The sequence below is a fragment of the Amblyomma mixtum genome, chromosome 2, assembly GCF_055824585.1.
Source record: "Amblyomma mixtum isolate Tamu chromosome 2, ASM5582458v1, whole genome shotgun sequence".
Classification (NCBI taxonomy): Eukaryota; Metazoa; Arthropoda; class Arachnida; order Ixodida; family Ixodidae; genus Amblyomma; species Amblyomma mixtum.
The window spans coordinates 40,920,498-40,938,656 of NC_143013.1; the positions used below are offsets into that span (position 1 = coordinate 40,920,498).

The 18,159-nt window shown below is 43.8% G+C and overlaps 1 pseudogene across 1 annotated transcript; it reads left to right on the plus strand.

The window, feature by feature from the left end:
* Positions 1-3,988: 3,988 nt before the first annotated feature.
* LOC149359101 (gastric triacylglycerol lipase-like) lies at positions 3,989-15,874 on the plus strand (annotated as a pseudogene). Its single transcript, XR_016288191.1, has 8 exons — positions 3,989-4,090; positions 6,376-6,582; positions 8,778-8,889; positions 9,385-9,535; positions 10,686-10,778; positions 14,164-14,235; positions 14,417-14,485; positions 15,286-15,874. The product of XR_016288191.1 is annotated as a gastric triacylglycerol lipase-like (transcript).
* The last annotated feature ends 2,285 nt before the right edge of the window (positions 15,875-18,159 follow it).

Below are 18,159 nucleotides of genomic sequence, written 5' to 3' on the forward strand. Positions count from 1 at the left end.
AACGTATACAGGTGAGTCTTCATGCGCCTCTTGGTCCTTGACGGCATTACAGAAATCAGGCCGAAGCAAAAAGTCACGTGACAGTCTCTCACCTATCACTTCCCTTCGTTGCTAGAAGGATGTTGGCGGTTGATTTTCAATAAACCAATGAACTGTACACTGTGCGCATTAGTGACGATTTCAGGGTAGGCCCTTAAATCAGATTATGACATGTTCTCAGAGAGTTGCTTTGTATATTTTTCCGCCAGAAGCGCTTCTCCCTAAGGATCTATGAATGTAGATAATGACCGATTCCGCATTTGTGTGCTTTATGTATGCACTTTTTATATGTATTTACTCTGTTTAACTTTGTACTGTATACAACCTCTCTGTATATACTGCCTGTCGCTGCTCTGTAAACGTCTTCGAGACTCAGTCAAGGCCCAGTAGGTCCTTTTAGCCCGGAGAACGTTCCAGTGTATAACTGGGGAATAAATTGAATTGAATTGAGCATTAACCCATTATCGCTATCCGAACAACTGCCTTCCGTAAACACTGGACCCGAACACCGGAACCGAGGTTAAAACCAAACTCACCTAATTCGCATTTGGCCTAACTGCGCATATAGACCGTCATTTTTTTCACACCTACCTATATTTATCCTTTTGGAACTATTTCTACACACACAAGCCAGTGCATGAAAGGGATACCAATAGGCCAAGAAACATGCATGAAAAACCAACCCACCCAGAACGTAACGCTTCTGAACTCGAATTGATACCTGGGGCGTTATATTTTCGCATAACTTAAAATGGAATGCTCACATAAATAACATATCTGGGAAAGCACTTCGCAAACTTGGTTATCTCAAACGAACCTTAAAAAATGCCACGAAGGAATGTAAATTAACTGCTTACAAATCACTAGTTCGACCCATCCTGGAGTACGCCTCAATTGTCTGGTCCCCTCATTACGCGCGCGACATTGACCGTTTAGAATCAGTTCAAAAAAAAGCAATAAGATTCATCTTCAGCCGGTATGATCGCAAGTTTTCACCTTCTTCCCATATGCACAGTTTATCTTTACAAACATTAGAACATAGGCGCACACGTGAACGCATCATTATGCTGCACAAGATCGTTCACACATCATCTGGCATTCAGGCATCCTTCACATTTGTGTCATCAAGCGCACGTGCAACCCGACGGAACCACCCATTAAACATTGTTCCCTTCAAACCACATATAGATTGTTTTAAATTTTCTTTTTTCCCTCTAACCGTTGAAATTTGGGATGGATTGGACGGCTCACTTCGTTCATTGCCAATTGAAGATTTTGTTGTTCAGTTGCCTGACAATTTGACCCGTTGATCTGTTTTTAATATTTCTGTGTTATCTATTTCTATACTACCCATGTTATTTGTTTTTACTCATGTATTCACCCACTCCTGCTATGTCTCTCCTCAGAGACAGCAGTATTTATAAATAAATAATAAATAAATTAGCACTTTCCGCCAGCTGCAGCCCAGCTATTTCAGTAAACTTCTCAAGCTCACGCTCCAACTTGCAATCGAGACGCTTTATATGGTTGTATGGGAGAGAGTGGCCAATGCTACAGAATGACGACCACATTCTATTCTGGGAAGTGAGTATTTTTTCTTGTTTTTTTTTCTGCATTTTTCTTGTGCTTTCGCATTGTGGTGACTTGTTCTTTATTTGTGCGATATCTAAGTAACAGTAAGTGCCTTTCATAGCGGTACAACATGATAAAAATAATGTTCAATATCGGTGATTCAGGCTTGCAGGAAAATGAAACCGCTTTCTAATTACGCGTAGTTAAAGCCAAGATTATTTTAATCACGCGGAAATCTAGCCGAAAGAACCCTGATCGGAGCGGCAAGCTTAAGCATTGTGTGGCTTGCGTAAACGCATGCGGCCATTCAGGATTGAAGGCGCGGAATAACTGCAGGCAAGTGAGAGACACTTTACCGGGGCCATTCGGCAGCCGTTTCCTCCCAGAAGCCAAAATAAACCGGTCCTTTGTTGTACGAGAAGTTGTACGAGAAATGTGCATAATACAACGCAAGCAAAGTGCATAGCGCGCATAAGCAAACATGCATAGCGCACGCAGGGTAGTGAGAGGGTGGCAAGCGATCAACTACGTGTGCCGTCGGCAGATGGTCATCCACGACAATGGCTAGGCGTGAAGCTAACCAGCGGCACAGCGATAGCTTTGTCCTCAAGGCAGGCACGTGGTTGGTTACAATCGCAGCCGACGGATAGCCGCTGGCTCCTGTAGTGACAAGCCAGCTATGTGGTCGAGTTTTGCTGGCCAAAAAAGGTCGGCTGGAGCCAGCGGCTGAATGGTCCCCTATGTTCGAATCGCCAGGCGTTCGGTTCCACTGAAACATACGTTTTTTGACGTTACAGAAGCGTCAGTTCTAATAAACACTTAATTCCAAATAAATCAATTTTCTTTATAAACATACATATAATGAGAGCGTTGAATCACTCCTTGTAGCCAAGGAAGGATCCCACCATCACCAGCTCCTGGCATCTTGCGTGAGAGGGGACGCTATGCCTCTTGACATATGCCCCGGAAGCAAAAAGAAATTGAGCAACAAGGGTCGAGAAATGAGGGGCTCGTTATGAAATTCATTCGAAGGAAACCAACAGCCACCACCAAGAAGAATAAACGAATTTGTTTGGTTGTGGTTGTGATCAATTGGAGATTAACAACGTAATTATTTTATCGCTTAAACATCACTGATTAGAAAGCAGAGAAAAAAAAAAGCATATAGGAGCATAAAGATATTTAGCACAGAAACTGCTGATCATTGTCAATCCTTCACCTCCTTCCTTCGCCTTTGTTCTGAAATTCATTTTTTCATTAATTCGTTTAGGAACATTTCGTGGTATTTTCAGTTCGTGGAAACACCATATTGTTTAATAAGACCTAAGCCTAAGTTCTGAAACTCATACAGTTATTTAAAGAACGCACCATGTTTGCGTTCGAAAGCTGAGTAAACTACTAGCCTACTATAATGACACATTGCGGCGATAGGCTGTACTAATAAGTTGGAATAAAAAACTGGACGTATGCACAAAGTAGATATCTCTCTTTATTCTTGGCTCTTTCGATGGAAGTACGTGAACGTATTATTTTTACCACGTTGCCCAGCGAGGTCAACTAGGTACTTCGAGTGCACTATGCGTTCCTTCGATGTCGTCATTTTAATATTTGGGTTGCTGCCACAAGGAGGTGGGTGCGTGTCATCAGTCTGTGAACTTGAAATGATCCTTACAAGAATTTTTTAAGGTATGGGGCAATAAAATTGTCACCTCCCCCCCCCCCCCCCCCCCCCCCTCCATTCGCCCTAACTACCATCGGGCAGGGATTTCTAGCTGCCCTATCAGACCATCCGAAGTGGCGCTGAACTAAAAAAAAAGAAAAAAAGAAACCGAAGCCATAAGAAAACCAACACTTACGTCTGCACCTTCACCGGGGAGGACCGAGATTTAGAGCTAAGCCTTGGAACCGTGTTACACCAGTTTCGCAGATGGAAACCGACCGCTTAAAGAAAGCAAACAAAGGGACAATACGCCAGCGAACACGCGCTAGGTGGATGCAAAACATTTGTTCATTGCCCCTCCTCAGCGTCACCACCCTGGCGACTGTTATCTGAACTTCGCTATTTACACTAGAATACAATGCATTTCGATGTCTTTCTTTATTCGACCATTGTGAGGCGCAGTCCAGTCTCCGCTGCTTTCCAGAAGCGAACATCTTCACAGAAGACTGAGTGCATTCGGAGGGCAAGGAGCAGATAGCCAACGTGTAGGGCTCCGTTGTTTTTTTTTTTTTTTTCAGTTAGAAAGCGTTTCGTTTAAACTTATATTGCGTGCAGTTATAAGTGTCTGGTTCTGAAGTTGAACCTCTAGCTGGAGATCTGAGGTGTTCACGTAAAATAAAGAGACACTTCATTAGGAATATGCGGAGTGCTGTAAATATGGAGAAAGGAGTGCTTATATGCCTACTATCGTTCTATCTAACGATCATTGAACCGACGGCGAGTTCCCTGCGCGGACATGGTGAAGCCAGCAAAAGAACGGTAGGTGCTACACTGTGGAAACTCTTCGTATTGCATGATGCGTTCTGTTTTATGGTTTGGTTAGGTTTATCGGGTTTAACGTCCCAAAGCGACTCAAACTATGAGGGACGCCGTAGTGAAGGTCTCCGGAAATTTCGACCCCCTGGGGTTCTTTAACGTGCACTGACATCACACAGTACACGGGCCTCTAGAATTTCGCCTCCATCGAAATTCGTCCGCCGCGGCCGTGATCGAACCCGCGTCTTTCGGACTAACCTGGTGAACAGCTTACGACTTATACATTTACGCAAAGCTTCTGTTTAGAATGACCCCATTTGTTCATTCTTAGGACCCTTGATACCTTGCCTTTTGGTGCGAAAGCACTATCTCGATGGGTTAACTGCGAGCAAAGGCTTGGTATATTTGTATTCTTGGGTTATTTGTGGGTTTTTGCCAAAGAATGTAATAAAGAGAAATAAAATATCCACGACTAGTATTCGAACTCGCAGGGAGGATCCGAACAGAACCCCTTCGTAGGCCACTGCGCGAGAGCACTAGGCTATCGCCGCATTTTTCTTTTTCCAGCATGGGGTTTACTACACGAAGTTTTGTATGTACAGAAAATGAATATATAGAGATTATTTACAAAGCACGAAGCTATTGACTGAACTGCACTAGCTTGACAGAAAACAACACAGCTAAAAGAGTGGCAAAGATAGACACCGCATCAAGAGCGGAAACCAGTCGGGTAGAAAGTCCCTTTCATCATAAATGCCCCTTAGTTGGAGCATCATTCGACTGAAATGGCATCTGGCTGAATCAAGAGGCTCCGCGTTGCGGTCCAGCATGCGCGTTTTCCACAGGCTATGAAGTCCAATGAGGAAAAACATGTCACATGGTTCGTAATCAGGTTGAGTAGCCAGGTAACGAAAACTGAAGGAATTTAAAGCAAAGTCTTTCTTCAGTGTCCTCTACAGCACATCCCAAAATAAAATCGCATCCTTGCAGGTAATAAAATAGTGTTCAATGGTTTCCCGTTTACCGCGCAGATGGTAGTTAACAGGAGGCACGAGAGTGTTTTTCCTATGGAGCCACGTGTTAACAGGTAGTGTTTCGATGTGCAAGGAGGGATCAGCATTTTGCACACTCGCATTAACACATCATGACCCTTGAAGCCAAAGTACACAGAACGATACAATGGCGGCGGAAAGAGCATCGTTATCAAATCCCTGTACAGTCTCTTACGGGAAACTTAAAATAAGTACTCGTTAGAAAATCGAACTGTCAAAAATCCCACAAAAGCACAAACTTCCTGCATAAAGCCCAGTATTGATTGTAAAGCATTTTATTCGCCGGAAAGAGCTTGGCAAGAGGTCGCGTTAAGTGGTCGAGAGTACGCAGCCCTCAAAGAGGGTCGCTCAGTAAAAATTGAAGAAACCGCTGTGAAACACGCCTCGTATTGAACGGCAACACACTCTCGCGCTGTGCATTGTACATCGTCTTCTTCATGCACTAACACTGCTATGAAACTGACACTCGCGCTTTGAGCTATATGTTGGTATTGACAGAGATGTGCGTGGACAACTTTGTGGCAGAAGCACGGCACTGGAGCAATAGGCGTTGGCGTTGGCAACACAAGCCGCCGGCGCACATTACGTAAATTGTAATTGATAATGTAAAAGTTGAAGACGCGCATAGCTGGCTTCCTGGATCGGTGGATGCCTCAATAGCGCATTCAGGTACGTGGCGGTGGTGTCCATCTGCAAAAAACTGCGCGTTCTCACAATATTTCGTCCTCAGCAATGATAAATTCCCGGCAGTTTTTTTGCTCATCTGATCCATTCCGAGATAGCATAATACCAACATGGTCGCTCGACCTGAGATTGAGTGCCTGTTATACTACAAACACACGATCCGCGATGTTCTTCGAGGCGTTATTTTATTCCATCATTAGGAGAACGTTCGGTCAGAACTAGCCGCCGAGCATCTTCTCTTACAAGCATGGAGGTTAATGTTTCGTTCTTTCTTTATGAGTTGTCGCTTTATTATAACTAATTTATTGCTTAAATACATAAACAACCGATCAAAGTCACAGTACTATGTGTGCTAAAAGTAACTACATTCAGAGACAAAACTAATAAGCACTCTCTAAGACCGCGGTACTTTCATTGAAAGACGTCCTCGACTCCCACAAGGCACTTCAACCAAAACCAAAACACTTATTACGCGTGGGGCTAAATGGTGAAACAGACGGTGGGCACAGCTTTCACGAATGCAAGTACATGACACCGAGGCATGTATTGCAGGCTCAGCTAATAACCAGCAATGGCTACCCTGTGGAAAGACACTTCGTGACAACCGAGGACTCATACGTCATTACGATGCAAAGAATACCAGGCGGACGGGCGGAACAGCAAGCGGATGGCCAAAGTCTAAAGCCTGTGGTATTCTTGTGAGTGGGCTGGAAGGCAGCAGCGCCGACTACGTGGTGAACTTGCCTCATCAGAGTCCAGGTAAGTTCGCAGAAAGTTTGGCGTCACCTTATCATTCTTCGTTGTTTCTCCCGTGATAACGCCGCAATAGCGCATTTCCCATCAATAATTTTTGCTTGGTTTTATGTGGTGAATAGCTGATAACAACCATAAATTTATAGCCGCGAAATTAAGCCCACATTGGCTGTAGGTACTTGGTTCGAGTAAGCGATTTCGTACCTTCCTCTAGCCTGAACATTCTATAACAACTTCAGCCACACAATAATTGCATGGCATCCGAACGTGCTGGTGAAAATATATTGACAAATAACGTTCCTATATTGCCTTAACACCACGGCTTCCCACAGCGACAAATAATTTGAAATGCAGGGTTAGTAAAAGTAACGCGAGAAAGGGGCAGGAGTCCCGTGCGTAACTGGTGTTGAAATGCTTAGTCCAGTTCGATGAGAACAGAGGCATAGCAGGCTCTATTAAAATTCGAACACATTTAGTCAAAATACTTCCCATTCCCAGTTTTGTGAGCAACCAATGTAGAGACAAACCACCGGGCTATGGCTGTGCGTCGCGCAAGCTCTGTCGGCGGCTTACACTGAAGCTCGGCTGAAGAGAGGGGGTTGGGCGTGCTCTGTGAAACTGTTCTCGCTCTAAGATTAGCACGGCAATGTAGCGGGAAATTCAGCGGAAGATTTGGACGTCAGAGGCGTCACACCTGTGCACCAGCTGGGTCTGTTATGGTCGACGTTCTCATCTCATCTGAAAGTGGGAACGCTACGCGGCCGGTATATTCCTGAGTAATGATGTGTACCCTTTCACGCTGTACCTTCTGGATGGCGACTCATCCCCACTGTCCAACACTAACCGCATCTGGCTTCCGTATTTGTCACCATTCTTTCTATACGCTCTGCTTATCGCGAGGCGCACTCCCTTACCAGCTGCCGCACGCACGCCATCCCAGTTTCTATTCCGCGCTGCTTCAACACCGCCTAAAATGCAGAAAAGGCTCGAGCACGAGTTCCTCTCCCAGACACCGCCGTCACTATTGTGAGACGGTAGCCATGGTAGTTTGGATGGGAAGGATCTAGCAGGGGCGAACTCGGGAGTACGTTCTGATGCGAGCCGGCACATGTCGCACCTTCAAAGGCCGGTGCGCTTCAGGTCACGTCAGATGTGTCGCATCTGAACGTGATGCGAGCATTAACGCGACCGTGATCTCGCGGTTGGAACCGCTAGCAGCTTTTGTTATAGAATATTAATAATCAAATTGTTTATCAGGAAGGGAAAGGCTCAGCACCTGTCTCACCCTCTGTAATAGGTGGGGTATGAGAGAGAGTGAAAGAAGGGCTCCGGATTAATTACATCCGATCAACAAATCAGTGACCTCTATGACCTCTGTTTTAATATCACTTTCCAGCAGCCCTTTGGCCATGATTCAGAGCTATCTCGTATTCCTGAAATAGCGGTGCAAGAAGTCAATGGAAAATTTTACTAAAACTTGGTAAAGCCTTCAGTTGGTGCAAGACGATTTTTCACTGCATAAGCGGTATGAGTGCCATCAGGCGAAAATTCCGGTGTGTGTCTCTGCGCTAACGCCGAGTGAAGCCTCCGATGTCTGCTGCGACGCATGTATTGAAAGTAGGAGCCTACCTTATGAAAGGGGGTGGTGACAGTTGCCACCATGCTAGGCTTTTCTTGTCTATATTCCTTTAGCGATGTTATCGATGTAATAAACCGGTCTATAAATTCACAATTTCCTTTCAGTACAATTCCTAATCGTGCACTTGTAACCTTAGGTCACCTCTCTGCTTCTGAGCCACCAATCTTCCAGCCACTTTCAACTAACTTCGACCGCAGATTTATTTACATGACTAGGAAGGAAGGAAGGAAAGAGACTTTAATGGATGACTAGTGTTATCTCTAAACCCTACAGTCTAAGGAAAAGTGACTGTGCCTCCATTGACATCCAGATAGATACCACCGCATTCTAATATAAGCTGTTCAAGGCATTCTGTTGTTTCTACAACAGGCTGGTGAAATTTCTTCATTTATGGTCGAGATAATATTAGTTGCAGCGCAGATGTTCAGCGATCATGATAGCCATTAATTTCCTAAACTAATTTGCTCCAGGACAGCCTTTTCCGCGGGATTATTGTCATGACTTGCCTATAGCCGAATGTTACAAGTGTTCTTAGCAATTTTGTATCGCGATTTGTCTCAAGGTTTTATCCTAGCAGATCACGGTTTCGACGTCTGGTTGGGGAACGTCAGAGGCACCAAATACTCAAAGCATCTCTACTTAAACAGACGCCACAGAAAGTTTTGGAATTTCAGGTAAGTTTGTGTGAAACTCCTCGCAAATTCTCTTCCGCAAATAGTCCATTGCATATTGGCACTTCGGCCTATTCGTATCACAGCAGATAGGCATTGGCAAAATAAATATCGATTTCAGTAACACTTACGGAAAAGAATGTTTCGAAAACCGACGGACTAAGGATCCATAAAACTTCAGCACTAGGCAGCTGATAATGCGTGATCAGGCATAGCACCGCATGTGGTACCAATTAAAACGATGGTGTCCATTGAAACAATGAAAGTAGGCCATAAGAGAGAGCTGCGAAAGTGGGCATGCAATCTTGACTAATAGGCAATGGTAAAAAAACAGCAAAAAAAAAACAGCGATGAAAGATAAACAGCAGAAATGATTGTGAAGTGGCCATTGAATGATGAGGTTAAGAGATCATCACGTGACTCCCCCTGTTCCAAAACACTATCGGATATCAGTGGCGAAATGACGATATCCTGCATGACGTGCGCCCTCTTTCGCAGCCTCGACGAGATGATTACGTACGACTTACCGGCGCAAATTGATTACGTCTTGCTCAAGACGGGACAACGCAAGCTCCAATATGTAGGCTGGTCTCAAGGATGCGCCATCATGTTTGGATTGTTGGCTGAAAAACCACAGTACAATAAAAAGGTAAGGAAAGAAGAAGATCTTTGTCTTCTCTCGCTCTTTATGAATAATTTTTTTTATTCTTACCATGAAACAGGCGCTCACCCTCAGAGTGTTCAGAGAGAGAGAGAGATGAAGTATCTTGTCAGAGTGCCAATCATTCAGCGTTTTGTGTAGCGTCATGCAAGTTGACTATAAAAGGTTATCATATGGTTTAATTAATTGTCTTCAAATGTTATGTGCCGGAGCTGGCGAGGAAAGGCGACCAGCACGACTGTTTCTTCTCGCAACTTAAACGGTGTGTGTTGGCATCAGAGGTGTTCAACATCAAATCATCGGCTACAATATGGCTGAAAAATGCCTTCAACGCGGAGTTCTTAATCAGTGCTCACATTGCCAATATGCAGTTACCTTGTAAACTATGAATAATCAAGAAAAACACCAGACTGGAATAAAATAAAAACGCTGTCCTTCCGGCTCGATATTTCTCGCCACTGCGGGGACCTTGATCATTCATCTTCAATTAACAGATGTGGTCGCAGGAAGCGCGGTAGACTAAACTCTGAGCGTGTGGTCGCAGCCGTGGTAAAAACCCCTGTAAGTTGCGTATTTTAATAGCAGCAAGCGATATGTCCGAGAAGTGAGTAGAAAGTAAAAAGAGCACAAACACATGATCTCAAAGTATGAGAGCTTATCTCTTGTGCCTTTATGTTGGCTTCTTTTGCAGTTAGCCCGTCGCCATGTAATGCCAACTCGGCCAGTTATGCACACTGACAGCACTCTCCGCCTTTTCTCTTAGCTGAAGTAATGCGTCGAGAAATTGTCCAAGAACTCCTTACGTAATCTAGTGTCCTGGAGAGTCTCACACAATTGCTCACAAAGGCAGTGAAGGTTTAAGCTGCACTTCGAAGTGTCCTGTGGCTTCTGAAATGAAACGCAGTGTGATTTCCTGCTCACTTGCTTTGCTCCACCAAAACACAACACTTGCTTGCATATGTAGATAAAATGTCCTTCCTACTGTGCTCTTCATCATTTTTTTTTGTTTCATGGAAAACAAAAAGCGCTAACACAAATGATTTTAGTTTTGCGTAGAGCTAGAGGAAACATTGTAACTTCAGTTGAACATTACGCACGATCTGAGAATTTCCTTTCTACTCTCTCATAAATTCCCAAGATTCTGCTCTTTCATGCTATGGCGCCGGCGGTTCTTTTGGGTCACATGAAGTTTTCTTTAAGACTATTTCTTCGGTTTTCCAAGCCAGTTTTGGTAAGTGCTCTCCTCTATACTCTATTTTTTTTTTTTTTTGAAAAGCGTGCTCTTCTTTTTTTTCGCATTCGATAACTTTGAAACTATTGTTCTGTTCTGTATTACCAAGTGCCTTAAAAATAGCCCGGCATGACAGTTCTCAACACCATCGCGCAGTTAGACAAGAAATTCACGGTATTTTCAGTATTCCAAAAGTTATTAGCGATGAACGTTGTCTAAATTTGCACTGCATGAGACATTTGGTGAGGCCATGGTGTGCGTGAATGCTGAAAAAAAAAGTAAGCTAAAAACCAAACCCGTTTGATTGAGTCAAGACTCTTTGAGCCCATCTTTACAAGAATGTGATGTGTAAAAATAACGTTCACTGTGTGGTCTCTGCAATATCGAAAGGTTAAGAATTATGGACAAATTAGAAATTTCTTCAAATCGTATTAGTTAAATCCCCGTAATGTCCAGCATATCAAATGTGATACAGAGCGTAAAATTGTGGATCTTAAACATATTTAAGAATGTTTAAAAAAATGGGAACTTTAAACATTCTTAGGAATGTTTAAGGTTCTCATTTTTACGCACTGTACCACGTACGATATGCTGGCCGTTATGGGGTTAAGAATATTCCAAGTTCGCATTTTTACTTTTTGTATTGCATTTCATATGCTGGGCGTTACGGGGATATACAATACTTCAATTTAGCCGCATTTGAATTACTGATTTCCGATATGGGAGAATACGACAAATAAATCAAAACATCTGAACCAAAATGTCTTAATGTCTAAGAAATGTACGCCTGATTATCTTTCAAAACAATGCCACGCGTCAGATTGGAGCAGAGAAGTACAGCGCTAATAGAGAGAAACTTCCACAAAACGTCATCTCATTTCTGTGCACAATAAATGTACATAATACCTAACTGAAGCATGTGAAACCTTCAAAGCCTCGATGCAGTTATTAGACGTTGGAACATATAACGTTCAGGACTTGTATACATGTACGTGAGGTACCTTGTGGTGTCATGAGTGGTGTCATAAGATTTATCGTTGCATATAGCTTACATGTGCTAGTCAAGTTGGAGGGTAGCTTGGGGCAAGTCTTCGAACCGAAAACATATGCACCTTCAATTGCATGCCTTCCCACACTTTTGTATCGATACTGCGATGGAACCGATCATCGTACAGTATTCCGAGTGATGTCATACGTGCATGCTCGCAAACTTATTTCGCAAACCGAGGCCAAACGTCTATGTCTTGCGTCCCCGACATGCATACTCGGTCAACCTCATTGCCGTGCAGCGAGAGGGCCCGAAAGTTTGCGGTCTGGTGCACAACTAATACGCAAAGACATGAACAAGTAGAAAATAACTTTAATGTATGTATAACATTAGGCGTAAACGATGCTCCCACAGACAGTAATGCTTCCGCATTCGAACCCGTAATCAGTCTTGAGTGTCTCTGCCTAATTTTAGTTCTTGTTGTTGTTAGTTCTGTACATTAATGTCCTCCGCTATCTCTGATTTTTCCAGGACTTTGCCGAATATTTTTTCAAAGGATCGATGCTGGGGCAAGAAATCAAACTTTTGCGCACAATGAAAAGAGTCACCTGTCGGAGGAGTTTTCCAGCCCGTGCTTGCTTGGGTTTCGTCTCATTTTTTAATGGAGGCCTTCCTGCCGAATTTAACAGGGTATCCCATTCTAGTAATCACCCTATTGTTCAAGGAAAAACTGCCTTTCAAGAGGTTACCCATGACGGCCGAAATCAGAGAAAAAGACTATAGTCAAACCCAGAGTTCTTCCCGTACTCGCCATTTTCAGGTCGGCACAGGTCAACGCTAGTTACTGTGATAGACGCGGGGCCAAAAGGCTTCTGCACATTTAGTAAGAGAAATATTTCTTGCAATATCAACAGATTTTGCAGTTATACACCTTTCGCACGTAAGCGCACCACTTAATCCTTTTTCTTGGAAGCAGTTTTGTTGAAGTGAGCCCGGTTGGCTCGAGCCACCATCGCACTATAACCAGCGATAAGCCTACATAGGCACAAACACACAGTTGTCTGTACAGGGGGAGGGGGGGGGGGGGGGGACGGCGACAGGTGGGTAACCTCCAATGAGGGCATGCCGCAGCAACACATGTGGAAACATGAATTGGTCTAGTTTTTCTATCACTAGGCTTCGTGTTACGAATGAACAAATGGAGCACCGAGGTTCCACTTTGCTTTGTTATACTTCGATCGGCAATTGAGACATGTTTGTGGAAAGTGCCTGGAGTTGGAGAGATTTGAAGCCTAAGTAGCACTTCAGTTCTGGTTGCGGTGGAATCACGAAGGTTGCAGTAAGCATCAAAGCTTTTGAACTGGCTTTCTTGGCTCTGTATACTCATTACCCGGACTTCTTCTAATATCACGTAGTGAGTCACTTCCGTTATCTGCCGCTTTATTTTTACCCATTGCGCATTATGTTGTTTTTTTCTTTTCGCGCAGGAATAAGAGATTTGTATGCGCGTACTTTTCCCGCTTTAAACAAGACCGTACCGAATTTTAAACTAGACCGAAGCTTCAACCTGCAAAAGCAGCCTACAGATCACTCGGCTTTCTATTCTGTAGCAAACACAACTCACGCGCGGTCGAAGCGGACAATCGGAAGCTATGTTGCTCTTTGTGCTGCAAGGCAGGCGTATTCAGCACCGATCGAAGCACCGAGCCTTTGACCTGACTGTCGTAAATACTTCGGTTTTCTTGCCACTCAAGTGAGCCTTTCAAACCTCTCAGCCAACTAGGTACAACAAAGTTCTAAATTAATACTGTCAGCAGAACTGTCGTGAGGAGTTGGTACCCCGGTTGTCATGCGGCAGGCTTCTTAAATTGAATGTAAAAAATCATACAGGCCTGTAGCTTAAGAGAGTTCAGTGCAGTCAACCCAAAACGGCATCACAATGTTTTCTAACGTTGCTCTATATCAGCGTGCTGCTTAAAATACCCCCGTTTATTAATCTAGGTATGCATAAACTGCTAAAAAAAAAACTATCGTAAGAAATTTCTAAAGCCTGCCACACCACACTGGGTATCTTGGTTAACAAGAACAAGGTTTCCTACCTACGACTAACCCGGGCAACAGAATTTTAAGAGCAGTCAGTAAGGCGGGTCAGAGGTGGAGACCCCAAACGGTCTCTGTCACGAAGGTTTCCCCTGTGTTCACTCATGCTGTTTTTTGTACGGCAGACAACGCTAAGACTGGAGTCGGCAGTGTCGATCTCAGAAGAAGGCTTGTTTAGTAGGGCAGAATTTTCTGTTGAAAATAAGAGTATAACCGACCAGACCTGTGATCCATTTTTTTTTATGAATATCGGAGATGTCACTTGGTGTCGCTTATAGCTCCTACGCTTTGCAACAGACGCGGCTACCGGTCTACATGTACAATGTCCCTGCTGGAACTTCGGTGCGGAACATTCATCATTTTATGCAGGTAGGTAGCATCATCGTTAGTGTGGACTGGACCTTCACGACCTCATATTTCTGCCTGCTTTAGTTGACATACTTCGAATAAACTACGTTCTCTTCTCAGCCTTCCTTCCTTCGATTAGCACTACCCTCAAGACCTTTCCAGACCTAAGCTTATCTTGCTCTCGAATTCTCATTAATTTCAGTTGGTGAAGACCAGTCGTTTTCAAAAATTTGACTGGGGACGCAAGAAAAACGTGAAAATATACGGTCAGGTGCGTACATTTCATAGCATGATCTTTTAGAACATCAACGCCTTGAAAACAACAATATCGCCATTGACGGGCTACCAAAGCATCATAGACGCGCTCTGTCATTGAAGGGGATTTTCAAGAAGCGCGAAGTTTTTCGTGTATTATGAGGCTGATTGCTTTTCTTGCTTTTTTCCACATATTTCAGTATTCACTGATGCTTAGAAAATTATGACATGTTGTACACCGTATCGCTTTTCCATGTCGTTTTACAATCATTGCAAAACTTGTTCTAGGAAGCTATAAATGGGCCCAGCAGTGGTTCTTCGTGCCCATTAATATGGCCCGGTTAGTCATCTCTGTTATTATGCCAGATAAACCCCATATTAGGCCTTCAAAAACTTACAGTCGTAATTATAGAGCTCGTATTGGTCATCGTGCATTCATAACTCTATACCGATATGAAACTCACAGGGACCGTTGGAGAATGCAGAGTTGTTTATGACAGCCGTGCTGTCTGTTCGTCTGTGGTATTCCTCTGCGCTGAAGAGACATAAACAGAAGTTTGTAGGATGCGGGTACAGGAGAAAAATTCCTATCTGTGCTGTCAGGAAGGACAGATCACTGAGAAGCATACAAGCACAGGGGACCTGCGTGCTTCATATTCAAGAATACGATATCGTTGACTGGGGAGGCAACGCAGGAATATAAGCAAGGCGGGAAAAGACTATTAAAAGAAAAACCACGTAAAAATAATGTCTTACAAGACTTTAATGTGTCAATTTCTGTCTCTTTTACTACAATGTTTCTACATTTTTTTGCAGCGACGACCCCCACAGTACAACCTGAAAAAGGTGACAGCCCCGGTCGCCATTTACTGGGGCGACGGTGACGTGCTGACCACTCCACGTGACGTCAAAGGCCTCGCCAAGCGCCTGCCCAACGTTGTCCTAGTGTACAAAGTCCCCGTTTCTGGCTTCACGCATATAGACTTCGGATTTAGCTTCAAAGCTTAGACGCACCTATACAAGAAAATGCTCCAGATGATGAAAGCCTACGCTAAATAGTAGCAGGGTGTGTCATATTCAACCAATTCAGGGAAGCGGCCGTTGTACACGATTCTCGAGGCGAGGCTGTGGTTGACCTATCGTTTTCTTTGTCAAGCGAACATTTCTGCATCGGCTAGGATTTTTTTTAAATTTACTGTCAGAAAAATGTGCTTGGATGATGAACATATTCTGCCTCTACAAATGGCCTCAAATAGACATGTGAAATAAACTTCAGGTAACATATATAAAGCGTATGAAATAACAAATGGCTGACACTGCACTCTCCGGTGGCGCCCAGTGCAACTGGGAGCCAATGAGAAACGGTATTGTCGAATGGAAAGCCAGAAAGGTTAGCGAGGCTATGATCCGGTTTCTTAGCCTTTCATGAAGTAAGAAAATTTACGCCAGACTAGAAGGATGCGTTGTAGTAAGGGCATAACGTGACAGATGCGAGCATGCTTGCATTTTTATGTCCCTCCTGCTTGGGGCAAAGCACTGGCCTGCAGTATGTCCAAATAAAGTAATAAATAAGGCGTTTTGCATGTCAAAAAACGTTTGGTCAAGCTATCCTAGAATATATAGAAATTCCTCCAAGGAAATGCGAGGAACCATGCTGTGTAGACCGTTTAAAACTATATCACGGAATTGGTAAAACGCACATTTGCTATGAGCAAATTAGGCCGCCTCTAACACGAAATAAGCTAGCAAACTGATGGAGTGTCGTACTTCAGAACCAGGCACGTCAGAAGCCCATGGTTACAAGCATCGTTGCCTTAGTGAACTTACCCTTCTTATAGTGCTTTCATGTTTGGTTCACATCACTGTTTCTATTTGCATGTGGTAGCATTGGAAGCTCCACGGGGCCTAAACGCGTCGCTGGTCTCAAAAATTCGCCCCATGGCTGCAGGAAAGTGACGCCACCAAATCAAATCACCTTTATTTTCAACATTTTTACAATGTTGACGGTCTCCCAGGCAAAAAGCTGTAGTAACAGCTTGACGAGGCCTGGAAGCCGGCGGCAGACAGCAGTGACAGCGCTACAAAAAAAAATTACACACAAGATATCGATTGCTATTACACACGGTCAAACACATTTTATCACGGTCACATTTTATCACAGATTTACAAAAATAAGAGGTGAAGTAAATTAATCAAAAAAAGATATTGAGATGTTATACAAAAGCCAGGGTTAACATGCACATAAAACGGCAAAAAAAAGCGATAATTGCACATATGAGAGGTTAAACTACCATGTGTATGTTTTTATTGAGCAAGTTACCATTTTACGCCAGAAACAGCAAACACGGGTCACTCCAGAAACATTGAACGCAAAATCCTACGGGTTATTCGAGCGTTATTAAAACTAGATAGACTGATCTGATTTAGTAACACTGGCACTGTATAGCTTAATGACTGGAGTTCGGTGGTGTGGAATCAACCATTCCCATTGGCTGAAAGGAAGTTACGACACCAGATTGAAAGTGACACCCAGTAGAAACAACAGCTGCTAATGCTACTACACTGCCAACACGTGATGGAATTAGGTGCCTCTGAGTTTTTTCTTGTACTCAATGTGCGACGTGAGCAAACGTGCTTGGATCAGGCTAGGTCGTTTTTCAACTCTAAGGCTCCGGCGAAGAATCATTGGCACTTGCAAATGGAAGGCTTTTCCCAAAACTGCCCCTTTTGCTCTTCTACATACTGAGAATGCACGAGCAGTGGACAAAGTGCCTGGAGAAATCAGCAAACATTGTGTCGCAGACAGCTCATGCAAGGGCAGCACGATAAAAGCCGCAGCTGTACGGGGCCTAGTAAACGAATATCACACACACGCGCAGCACTCCTTGTCCCTTACGGAGCTATAAATGCCTATGTGAAGTCGCAGTGTATCTATAAATCATCTTTTACTGTTTCCGAATATACCCGCACTTACCCAAAGCATATATTTCTGGAGCAAGCGATAAAAAACGTCAAGATCTCTTCGCCATCTACTAACCCCACGCTTTCCCCCCTCACGAAGTATCAGATTCTTTGACGACTAAGAGGGTTAGCTCAGTCTCTTGAAATTTATATAGCACCTCTGAAGTGAAAAAACAAGATATTTTGTGCTTCGAAGTAGCTTTGTTTCACCAAAAAGCACAGAAGGCATGAAAACGACTGGAAAGAAGCCCTCACAGATGGCCGGCACAATTCATTTTTTTTTTACGACTAGAAACGGACTGGAATGCCCTTTCCCACCATATCTCGCTATAAAATGCCCACCAACATTTGCAACCATTGTGAATGCATGCACTCCGTAAGCCCATCCTTTATAATCTCCCCATTAGGGGTCTTCAAGGAAAATAAAGTGATGTTCTGTGATCATCAACATCAGATTAATAACATCTTATGCTGGCCAAAATCCTCTCTCACTAATCTCCAATTACCCTCTCCTACACCAGCTGCGGCCTCCTTGTCTCTGGAGACTTCGTAATCTCATCCGCCCACCTGAATCATCTGACGCCCCCTGCTACATTCGCATTCTCTTGGAATCCACTCGGTTGCTCGAAGAAACCATCGGTCGTCTTCCCTTCGCATTTCATGTCCAGCCCATGCTCATTTCTTCTTGATCACATCTGTATAATCAAATCGCGCTTGTTCCGTGACACA